Consider the following 12,132-nt stretch of genomic DNA (forward strand, 5'->3'; position numbering starts at 1 on the left):
AAATAAATAAATAAATAAATAAATAAATAAATAAATAAATAAACAAACACTTTAAATCTCGTATCTTACACAAAAATTAACTAAAACTGGACCACGGACTTAAATGTAGAACATAAAACTATCTTTAAAACACTTTTAGAGAATATAACCTTTATTAGTAACCTTTAAAAACTGGAATCAATCCAGATGGAAATATTTAAGGAAACTGCTGTATCCATATCTTGGAATCCTATGAACTATTGTTACATGCAAGTACTTGGATGAATCTCCAGAGAGCTATGTTGAGTGAAGAGAGCCTATCCATAATGGTTATATACTCTTTGATTTTTTTATATAACATTCTTGAAATGTTAACATGATAGAAATGGACAGCATATAAACAGTTGCTTGGGGTTAAGGAGGGAATAGGCATGGAAGGAAAATGTAGCTATTAATAGGGAATATGAAGGATCCTTGAAGTGATGAAAATGTTCTGTATCTTGCCTGTATCAATACCAATATCTTGGTTGTGATATTGTATTATAATTTTCCAAGATGTCACCATTGTAGGAAACTTGATATAGGTACATGATATCTCTCCATATGATCTTTTTAAAATTTTATGTGAATCTAAAATTATCTCAAAAAAGGGTCACCACCCCCCCAAAAAAACAAAGCAAAACAAATCTGTTAAATGAATGAATATTTTGGCTGAACTGCAATCTAAATCACCTCTTATAAAAAACAAGAATACAGAATTGACTTTACTCATATAACTTTCACTCAATATATATTATTTAGAAAAAGAGAGAGATGGAGAGAGAGAGAGAGACACACCTGAGAGCCTTGATTGTTGGAGAGCCCTTGGACCCCACCAGGAACCAAGTTTAAATGGGGACTGCTAGAGTCGTCAGTATAAAGCTGCCATGTCAAAATGATTTTTGGGTGTAGACTCTCTCCACTCTGGAGGGTATGTAGGTGGTTTGGAATGCACTGAGCTCCAAAGAGCGGGAAGGCCTGGTTGCCCAAGGCTTGGAACAGGGCAAATGTCAGGAGAAGAGGCCAGGTCTCTCTCTCTCTCTCTCTCTCACACACACACACACTTTAATGAAAGAAAGCAAAGCAATATGGAAACAAAATGAACAGTTTCAGTGACCAGTGGGAAAATATTGAAAAGAACATATCATATAACTGGGATCTCAGAAGAAAAGAAAGAATAGAAAAAAGAAATAAAAACTTTAAAAAATAGTTACCAAACATTTTTGAAATTTCATGTAAACTAGACCCATATATCCAAGAGTCTCAATGAACCCAAGCAGGATAAACATAATGAAAACTGAACCGTAACACATCAAATTGATGAAAATCAATGATAAAGAGAAAATTTTTAACAGAATCCAAAGGACAAAGAAAACTATATTACATACAGAAGAAAAGATAAAAAAATAACTCCATATGCCTTGTTGGAAGCCATGCAAGACAGAAGACAGCAGAACATTTTTAAAATGCTGAGGGAAAATAAAAACAAACCAAAAAAAAAAAAACCACCAAACCCCAAAAAACAGACATACATATCCAAAATGGATATGACATAAATGGAGAAGACATAAAGACATTTTCAGAAAAAAAGGAGTAAGCTGAAAGTATTCATCACTACAGATCAAAACTCACAAAATGTTGAAAGAGTCATTCAGGTAGAAAGTAAATGACAGCAAATGGAAATATGAACCTACACAATGGAATAAAGAAAGCAAGGCATTGTACATGTGTGGACAAAAGTAAAAGATAGCTTTTGTCATTTAAAAATATATCTAATATATATATATGTATAGGTTAAAGCAAATATAGTAGCAATGTATATGGTATTTTTTACATATGACAATTCTACAAAGCAATGGAACATAAAGAAATGCAAGTATATTGTAAGTTTCTAACATTATATGTAAAGCAGTAAATAACATTTTCAAGGTAGACTGTGATAAGTTAATAATAAATATTGTAAATCCTAGAATAACAATTATTTTAAGGAGGTACAACTAGTAAAGCAATATCAGAGATATAATGAGATATAAAAATCCTTAATTAACCAAGGAGAAGTCGGAAAGGAGGAAAAGGGAATAAAGAATAAGTGAGACAAATAGAAAACAAATAACATTCTCATAGATTAAAACCCATATTGAAATAAATATAAATTAAATATTCATATGACAAGATAAGGATTGGGGCACCTGGGTGACTCAATTGGTTAAGCGTCCAACTCTTAATTTTGCCTCAGGTCATGATCTCAGGATCATGAGATTGGGCCCTGCATCAGGTTCCACAGTCAGCACAGAGTCTGCCTGAGATTCTCTCTCTCTCTTTCTCTCTCTCCTCTCCCTGCTCTCCCTCTTTCTAAAATAAATAAATAAGTAAATAAGTAAGTAAATAAATAAATAAAATCTTTAACAACAAAAAAAAGATAGGGATTTTCAGACTTGGAAAAAAGCAAGACCAGCTATGTGCTATCTACAATAAACACATGTTAGCTATAAAGAATAAGATCTATATTTTAAAAGAGTAAAAATATATACTATGAAAATACTAACCAAAAAATTTTGAGTGGCTGTATTAATTTTGCACAAAGTGATTTCAGACAAAGTAGATTAGTATGAAAAAGGGCATTCCATTCTAATCAGGTAATCAATTTTTCAAGAAAACACAAAACCATTTTAAATGTGTATGTACCTAATAACAGAGCTTCAAAATACATGAAGTATATTGATATAACTGAAAGGAGAAGAAGATACACCCATACATATAGTTGGAGATTTCAGTATTCCTTACCAATAATAGATAAGATAGGTGACAGAATAGTAATAGGCCTGTAGGCATGACTTAACAACTGTCAAATAACTTAAATTGACATTTATTACAATTTCAATCATTGCAGAATATGCATTTTTCGAGTATACAGAGAACATTTAACAAGATAAAATATTCTGAGCCAAAACCAAGCCTCAATAAATATAAAATGATTATGGATATACAGAGTATATTTTCTAATCAAAATGGAATTAAATTGGAGTATAAAATGATATCTGGAATTTACTCAAATGTATAGATATTTAATAATGCAATTTTATTACCCATGACTCAAAGGAATTAGAAAATATTTTTAAGTGAATATAAACATTATCAACCTGTGTAGGGGAACCTAAAGCAGTGCTTAGAGGAGTGCATAGCTTTAAGTACTCATATGGGAAAAGAAGTAGGTCTAAAAATTTAGAAACTAAAAAAGGAAGAGCAAATTAACCTAAAATAATTAGAGGAAAAAATAATAGAATGGAACCAGTGAAATAAACAATAGAGACAATCAATATGAAAATTTGGTTTTTAAAAATTCAATGAAATTGACAAACCTCTAAATTAAGCAAGAATAAAGATATGACACAAATTAATAAGGGGATATTGTGATTGATTTTTGCAAATATGTTTGACAGTTTATATGAAATAGGCAAACACCTTAAATGACACATTACAATATATCAAAAATGACTCAAGTAGTGATGGAAAGCTTAAATAGCCTAATAGCAATATTGAAAATTATATTAATAAATAAAAAAATTTCCTCAAAGAAAATTCTAGGCCAAGATGGCTTCACTGGTGAATTATCTTAAATGTTTAAATAAGAAATTATAGTAATTCTACACAAACTCTTGAAGAAAGTAGACAGGAGGGAATGTTTCCCAACTCACTTTACTAAGCCAGAATTACTCTATATTAGACAAACACTACAAAAAATAAAACTATAGAAAAATAATCCTAATTTAAGATAGATTCAGAAATCCCACATAATCTCTTGAGTAACCATTCCGAGTTTTAACAAGATAGCAGAACACCTAGAACCCTCATATGTGGAAATATAAAGTTGCTTAACTCTGGAAGAAAATTTGCCAATATTTTATAAGGTTAAATATTCACTTAGAATATTTAGTAGAATTCAACAATTCTACTCCTAGGTATTTACTTTGTAATAAACTATTCTGCAGTAATAAAAATGAATGTGCTGCTAATATACACAAAAATATAGATGAATTTCAAAATCATTAGGCTAAGCTTTAAAAGAATACAAAGATAATTATATACTGAATTATTCATTTTATACAACACTTTAGAGAACACAAATCTAAACTATGCTGAAGTAAAGCAGATCACTGGTTGCTAAGACTGAAGATAGAGTGATTTTAAGAGTAGAGTAACTGGGAAAAGAAATTAAGGAAACTTTTGGGGATATAGAAATAGTCACATCTTTATTGTGGTAGTAGTTACACAGCATGTACATTTAAGTGTGTAATATTAAAGTTGTTGCATTTTATTAAATGTAAATTGTACCTCTAAAATGTTGAGTTAAAAAAAGATAACAATAATAAAAAAGAGAACTATTTTTGTTTGGTTGTGGTCTATATTAAAGACAAATAAATTGATAGGAGTACGCCATTCTTTGTACACATCCCAATGGATTTTTGAGCCCCATTCATAGCAAGTACCAGATCTTATTTATTCATCTATTCTAAGCCATCCAAACATATTTGTTTAACAAATGAATGAATGTTTTAAAGAAGAGTGTGAATAAATAACACTCTTATTTTCTTTCATAAGAAATAACACTCTTACTTTCTTTCATAAGAAAGTAGTGGTTACAACCTCACTTATATCTTGCTTTCCTTGCCCAGGTACTCATTGTCCTGTCTACCTGATTGACTAAGAATTTTCTTTTTCTTTTTTCTTTTTTCTTTTTTTTTTAAAGATTTTATTTATTTATTTGACAGAGATAGAGACAGCAAGCGAGAGAGGGAACACAAGCAGGGGGAGTGGGAGAGGAAGAAGCAGGCTCATTGCAGAAGAGCCTGATGTGGGGCTCGATCCCACAACGCGGGGATCACGCCCTGAGCCGAAGGCAGACGCTCAACCGCTGTGCCACCCAGGCGCCCCAGAATTTTCTTTTTCTAAGACTCATCCTCGGGACTACCTCCTCCATGAAATCTTTACCAATGATCACAATGACAGCTTTCATTATTGAAACAGACAGTTTTTTCAAACTGGGTTCCTTACTATAGCAGTTTTTGGGGATGATAGATGTTATATGATAAAAGTTTCCAACACCAAATAAGCTTGTGAATGCTTTGTCATACACTTTTATTTTCCAAAAGATGTATTGAATAAACAGTCAGAGATATATTATTGACTTCTTTGCAAAATTAAACATATACTTACCCTCGTTTTCCATTGACTTTCTCAGCACTTTTACTATGATATAATGGATTACGGTCATCTAAAAATGATAGGGTATTTAGGTTTGCCATGCTTGTTTGACCGTGGCATTCTTTTTATTGTAAACAAATTCAATAACTTAATGTTTCAGGGAACAAATATGGGAAATGAAGGATGGTGCCATACATTCAGTTCTTATAATATCCTATCTTAACTTTAACAGATCAATAACAGGACACATTTTATTTCTTTGAATAATTTATAATTCCTTGGAGGCAGGGACCTGACTCACACAACTTGATATCTCCATCTGTCTATAATCTATATAGAAGGTGCTTCACAAACTGTAGTTTGATGGAAAGAGGATGTAACTATAAGAAATTTGGTTTCAAGTATTGGTCTGTCAGTTGCTAATAGATCACATGTTACCTCAAATGACACTCAGTAGGTCCGTGGTGGTAGACTCTTGATGAATAACCGTGAATCAGACCATGTTCCTGTCCTCACAGACCATGTTCCTGTCCTTCCAGTAGATGACATAGACAGCTTATGAGTAAACCAAAAACAAACAACAACAACAAAATCACAAATTATTGTGAGTAATGTGAAGGAAATAAACAAGGTGATGTAAGAGACAGTAGCTGAGGAGGAGTGCCTGACTGGAAAAGAGAATTTGGGGCAGAGGTCTTGAGACATTGAAATAGAAAAGACATAGCATATTCAAAGAACAATAAGGAAACTTCTTTGTCTGTACGTGTAAAACATTGTGGTCCATGATAAGGGTTTGGGAATTTAAGATCAATAGTAAGACACTGAAGATTTTGAGTAGATAAATGGGAGGGTCAAAAGTAAAATCCCCAGGTCTACTGCTTCTTGGTTCAATAATCCTTTCCTCTTTATTAAAGATTATTAAAATACATGCATTTTACTTAAAAAATCCTTCAAAATGATAGCCCTGAAACCACAAAGGATACAGTCTTTCACTGACTTTGCAATCTTAAATACCTCAGTTTTTTTCATGCTTATGCACAGTTAAGGCATTTCAAATTCAAAAGAAATTGCTGTTTCTTTTTCACTTCCTATGTAACTTGGAGAAGATAAATAAGAAGGTAATTTAGATGGATGAGTTGGCATGGATTTCACTAAATACGTTAGTTTAGCAGCAGTTTAAAATAATACATAGTAATTTATCTTGAAAATCTCAAACTCTGGCTGAAAATCATCTTAAGGACTTGATTATTAGTCACAATTTTGGAAGATGCTTAAGTGAAAAAAATATTTTATGTATTCCCAATATAATTTAAAATCTTATTTATGTCTTTAACAAATATGAGATAAAAATGTGATTTAAGAATTCAGAATTTTGGCTGATTATATTTACCTTTAGTGAGACTTTGTCATATACTTCTATTTTCCAGAAGATGTATTGAATAAATAGTCAAAGAAACATCCTTGACTTATTTGCAAAATTAAACATATACCTACCTTCAAACTATATGAGCTAATTTACACCTCTGAATTCAAGAAAAACCTCTTTTCAAATCTATACAAATGTACACTGAGGCAGCTAAATGTTATTTTATTATAACCAGTGGCACACATTTCCAGCTTAAACCCAGAATTTTTTTCTCCCTTAGAGATGTTATACTACAGTTCCTCAGGTTCTCCAGTGACCAATCTTTGATGGTTAAAGGCAGACTAAGGCTGCCATGGAAAACATTTGGGTAGTTTTGTTTTTAGCATGACTACTTCCCTTAATAATCATGTAACACTTTCTCAAAATTATTTTCTCAAAAATATATGTTGGTAACCTCCATATACCTCCCTGTTGGCCCCAGGGCCTTTGCTAAATTTATTCATTAGTCAGAGTCCTTTGATTTTACCTCTACCAAGAGTCTCACTTCTTGACTTTCAAAGATACTTGAAAGGCAGTGATTCTACTTGGAAGGTTGGTATACTCACGTTTAACAAAGCGCCCGTGTGGCTAAACTATGCATATCTTCATATATGAGGGTTTAGTGGCATTTTACTAGGAAACATGTTCTGATCCAAGAAATATGTCCCTAATAAAAAATTACTTGGAGATATGGCAATAAAAAAATCCACTCTAAAATACCAATATCTTCCTTAATTGTTGATATTTGAAATATAAAATGCTAATTGTTCAGTAATCCTATAATGTAGAAGACGTCTGGGACCCTGACACCTCCCTTCTCTGGACTCATTCCTACTCTTCTTGCAAAATTTACCTTAGGTGTTATCACTTCTTAAAAGTTTTCTCTGAACCTGTTTAGGCTGGCTTATGCGCTATTCACTGGGGTTCCTGCAGTATGTTATGCTCCTGTTTACCACTGCTGTGACACTCTTTATTTATGCATGTGTATCCCCTCACTAGACCATGAGCTTCTTGAAGGCAGGGAACTGTTTCTGTATCAAGGAATTCTTAATTTCCAACTCCAGTGCCTGACATATAATAGGAAATGAATGACAACATAACATCTGAGAGGAAGGTGAGGAAGATAAGCAGATTTTCCATCCAGTGAAATGCCTAATGACTATCCCAGCCTGAAAGAAATGAATCCTCAAAGCAAAAATGAGATAAAACAATCATTTGGTACATGATCTTTACAAAGAGACAGAAAATCCCCCCAAACATTTGGGTTTTCTTTTCAAGTTTTGCTCATTACTAATATTCATTTCATATACTCACTCTAACTGTTCAAGTCCCTCAGAGAGTCAAGACTTATTTCTAGCACAGCATTATGGATCCCTTTCATCTAAGTCCTAGATAAAATTCAAGAAATCTATTTAGTTCATGGAGAGATGTACGACTGCCGTTGGAGTTTCTATGTGCTTAATAAACCGCACGTGAGCTTGAAAGGCTAATCCAAACCAACGAGAGTTAGGGTCATTATGAGGCTTGCAAGGACACTCAGACATGAAATGCTCACTAAGAATCTAACTGAGATTCATAATTGACAGCATCTCGGTTTATGGGACAGTAAGATTGCATTCATCAAAGTACAATATAAGACTTTGTATTGACTGAATGAAGAAACTAGCCACATCTTCCTATGCTGCTATAGTTTAGTCTAGCTGTCAATTTGGCAGTTCCTGGGTTGCAAATTGTGGACACTATTGCTTAACATCATGTCTGGTTCACATCTCAGCAGTGGCAGTTCACCATCTACGATCACGTTTCCTAACTGCAGTCCAGCCCAGCTGGAGACCCAATTTCCAGCACGACTGCAGCCAGTACTGACAAGGGGTCTGGTAGTCCAACGCCACATTCTCTGAGATACTTGGAGGCTATCTGCTTTGTGAAGTATTATAGATGCCACAAGAATACCAATGGAATGAGAAACTAAACATTTTTTTTAAATTAAGTATATTCTTTAAAAAATTCTATTCCTCAGAATTGCTGTAATAATTATTGCCTAGAATATTCATGTTGACATTTAATGTGCTAAACTTTAAAAATGGCATAGAGGAAAGAGCAAAGAGACATGAATTTATAACCTGTCACTGCCAAGGCCAGTAGCTCTGTGATCTTGGAACAATCACTTGACTTCTAGGAGCCTTAAGTCCCTTATCTGTAAAACAAGCATCATAACAACTATTTCATGGGATTGTTGTAAATACTAAGTGAAGTAATGTGTGTATAGAGCAACTAATACAGTATCTGGAATATTATAGGCACTCAATAAATGTCAGGCATTTCTAGTATGAATATAGTAAAAAAAAGAGAAATTGAAATGGATAAGAGAATAATAAGCTAAACATCAGAAAGAGACATTTAGAACTTGAGATTTTTGAAGTAAAACAATTGTGAGTGGTATGAAAAGTCAGAATGTATTCAGGCTTGTGTATAGCTAAACCTGACTGGAATTGAAAAAATAAGAAAATCTTTGTGTGGGGAGTTAAAATAATCAAGACAAATACTAAAGTCAGCAAAGATTTACTATGTTTCTACGACGTTTAAGATACTGGGACAGAGAGATAAATAAGGTATAGCCACTGCCCTCAAGGGTCTTACTCCATGTGGGGAGATGAACAAGTAGGTACGTGTGGGAAAAGATGTAGAAAAAGAAGATCAAATATTAGAAAAAAATCAGAACTAGAAAAGAAGAGGGTCTCAAAATCTGAGAAAGGGACTTTCCAGAAGAGAGTTAAGGTTAAGGGCAAATTGGGTCAAATACTGAAGAGTTTGACAGTCAACATAAAGGGCTGGATTTTTTGTTTGTTTGTGTGCTTCCCTTGTGCTAAGCATAGTTTGAGGCACCTCTCTCATATTTGTTCAATACATCACTTAAGTAAGATAAGGAAAAGTGTTGGATGATAGCAAGGAACAAAGAGATGAATTTGGAAGAGATAACTCCGAGCTACATTTGGAAATCTTTAACAAATGATAATAATTATTGATAAAAGGTTATTGAAATTATAGATAATGTTTATATAGTGCTTAGTATGTTCCAGGCACTGTTGTAAGTGCTTCACATGCATTCATGTATTTAATCTTCACCACAACTCAATGAGGTAGATAAAATTTAAATACCCATTCTACAGATAAGGAAACTGAGGCAGGAAATGTATTTAAAGACCCAAAGCTAAAAAGTGACAGAGCTGGGATTTGTGGAAAAAGAGTGCTTCAAACCCAGGAGGCTGGATTCAGAACCTGTTTCTTAACTTCTACACTATATTGAAGGAAGAGGGGTTTGGGCTCTTTCATGATAGCTATAGATGGGAAGCTTACAAAGATAGGTCATAAAGAGTGTCTGGGCAGTATCCAGATGATGAGGGCTTCAGAAGGTAAGTGATAAAGACACAGTCGGAGTCAGACAACAATGAGGAATACAGAGAACAAAGAGCTAAAGGGGAAATGGGACTTTTGTTCCTGGAACATGAGGGAAATGACATTGAGGAAAATTTTGAGGGTATAGAGGAACTGATGTCTAAAACTCAATAAGCAAGCACTAAGTGGCTAGCCAGCAAGATGAGGTCCAGGAAGGTTGCACTGGATGGACGGTCTGCAGCTTGGGTGCAGGGTATGGTGCCATTGGTAACTCTGAATTCCAGTCCTGACAAAGTCAAGAAATAGCTTTGTAACCCTGCGGCTGAAAATGTATCCATCTCTGCTTTAGGGTTCTAACAATTTTTTGTAAGTCAGGAAACTTACTAAGCTCTTTCCATGCTTTATTTATTTAATCTTTATTCACAACTTTATGACATATGTATGACTATTATGTCCAAATCATAGATGAGGAATACCAATGAGTTTAATAACTGTTCATCATCACAGTAAATGAGGAAGCTGGGACTCCCACCCAAGTCTATCCGACCTCATAGTCCTTTATACTACTGGGCTGTATTGCTTCTGTAATAACCTGGTGTTACTTACAAGAAAAAATAGGTTTGCAAATTTTGAACTCAATCCACAATTACGGTGCATAGATACAGGCAGGCAGGAGATTAAGAACAATGGCAGCTGTAGCAGTTGAGGATCAGTCATTTGAAATTGAGTGTGTGTGTAGCCACCAAGCCCAACGACCCAGTGCAGGCTTGTGGGGGAAAACTCATTCCCAGTGTTGCAAGCAACTTTTTAAACAAGGGCACTTGTTGGGTGAGTGGTGGAGGTAAGGGAGGTGCACAAGTAATTTGGAGAGAATTCAATAACATGGGATCATTTCAAAAGTGAGAAAAATAATGACAATGCATCTTCATTGCATGGCCCTTCCTAAATGTGGAAATTATTTCACAAGAGCTTTTCTTTTAATAGTGCAGGAAGAATGTTGGGATACTGATTTACAACTATGGATACTAGAAGTCAAATTTTCAAGTATATATACAGATGCCAGGCTTTTATTCTAACTTTTGGCTCGGAAAATGTTAAAACACAAAAAAGCTCAAATTGTTTCCAAAGTGCTACTGTAGCTTAATATCTGCCATCAATAATTTCCATGTATAAAGGCATTTCCAGACATACAACTATTGAAAACAGGCACACTTGGAAATTCTATTAAAGCAATGGTAGCTATAATTCCTTAAAGTATTCACAAAAGGTAAATAGGTCAATAAAGGCCATTTTGATGTTAATCTCCTAATATGTCATTTATTCAGCTTCTAGATGATCTCTGTAATTATCAAAGATTCAAGCAAACAGTTCCTTAAGTCAAATATCACAAAATGGGAAACACAGGACACTTTCCAGATTTGGCCTAATCAGTCATCAAGCCATTACTGAGCAGTCATTATATATGCAAGACACTTGCATCTTAAAGATTTTGTGAAATCTGAATTCATATGAATCACCTTTTAGACTTCTAAAATATTTCATAACATTAAGGTCCTAACAGGATTGTTAGGCTTGTTTCCCACAAGATGCACAGTGGTGATACGATTTGTTAGAAATCAAAAGGATTTGAATTTAGTATTCTATTGCTTCCAGTTTTTAGTTTAAGCTTGCATAAAAATTCGATGCCATGAATTGTACAAATAACCCTTGGACTGTAACAATTTTAATCAGTGAAATTTATCTTAAGAAATGATCATGTATGGGAGCAAACATTTATTTGTAAGAATATTTATTATAATTTTCTTCAAAATAGCTAAAAAGTGCAAATCTAAATGTCCAACATTAGGAAATTGGAATAGTGCAATTATAAAGAAACAATGGTATGCTGTGCATTACATAGTCAGCTTGAAAAATCTTGGGTTCCAGAGTTCCAGTCCCTGGGTTCAAATCCTTTTTCTGCTACTTCCATGCTATGAAATCTTGGGCCAATTACTCAACCTGCACTGTGCTCCATTTCCTCTTTTGTAAAATAAGGACGGTAACAGTGTCTACTTTATATGGCTGCCGTGAACTCAAATGAGACAATGCACAAAGATTTATTTTCCAAAGGT

At 33.8% G+C, this 12,132-nt stretch overlaps 1 protein-coding gene across 1 annotated transcript in view; it reads right to left on the reverse strand.

Annotated features, from left to right (window-relative positions):
• Nucleotides 1–12,132, reverse strand: part of LOC109489339 — a 420,733-nt gene that overhangs the window by 10,086 nt on the left and 398,515 nt on the right. Inside the window, exon 9 of the transcript XR_004626285.1 lies at nucleotides 5,659–5,775. The gene's annotated coding sequence lies outside the window, so the exon portion shown is untranslated. The remainder of the gene's footprint in view (nucleotides 1–5,658; nucleotides 5,776–12,132) is intronic.

Source organism: Ailuropoda melanoleuca, chromosome 1 (genome assembly GCF_002007445.2).
Source record: "Ailuropoda melanoleuca isolate Jingjing chromosome 1, ASM200744v2, whole genome shotgun sequence".
In the NCBI taxonomy this organism is placed as follows: Eukaryota; Metazoa; Chordata; class Mammalia; order Carnivora; family Ursidae; genus Ailuropoda; species Ailuropoda melanoleuca.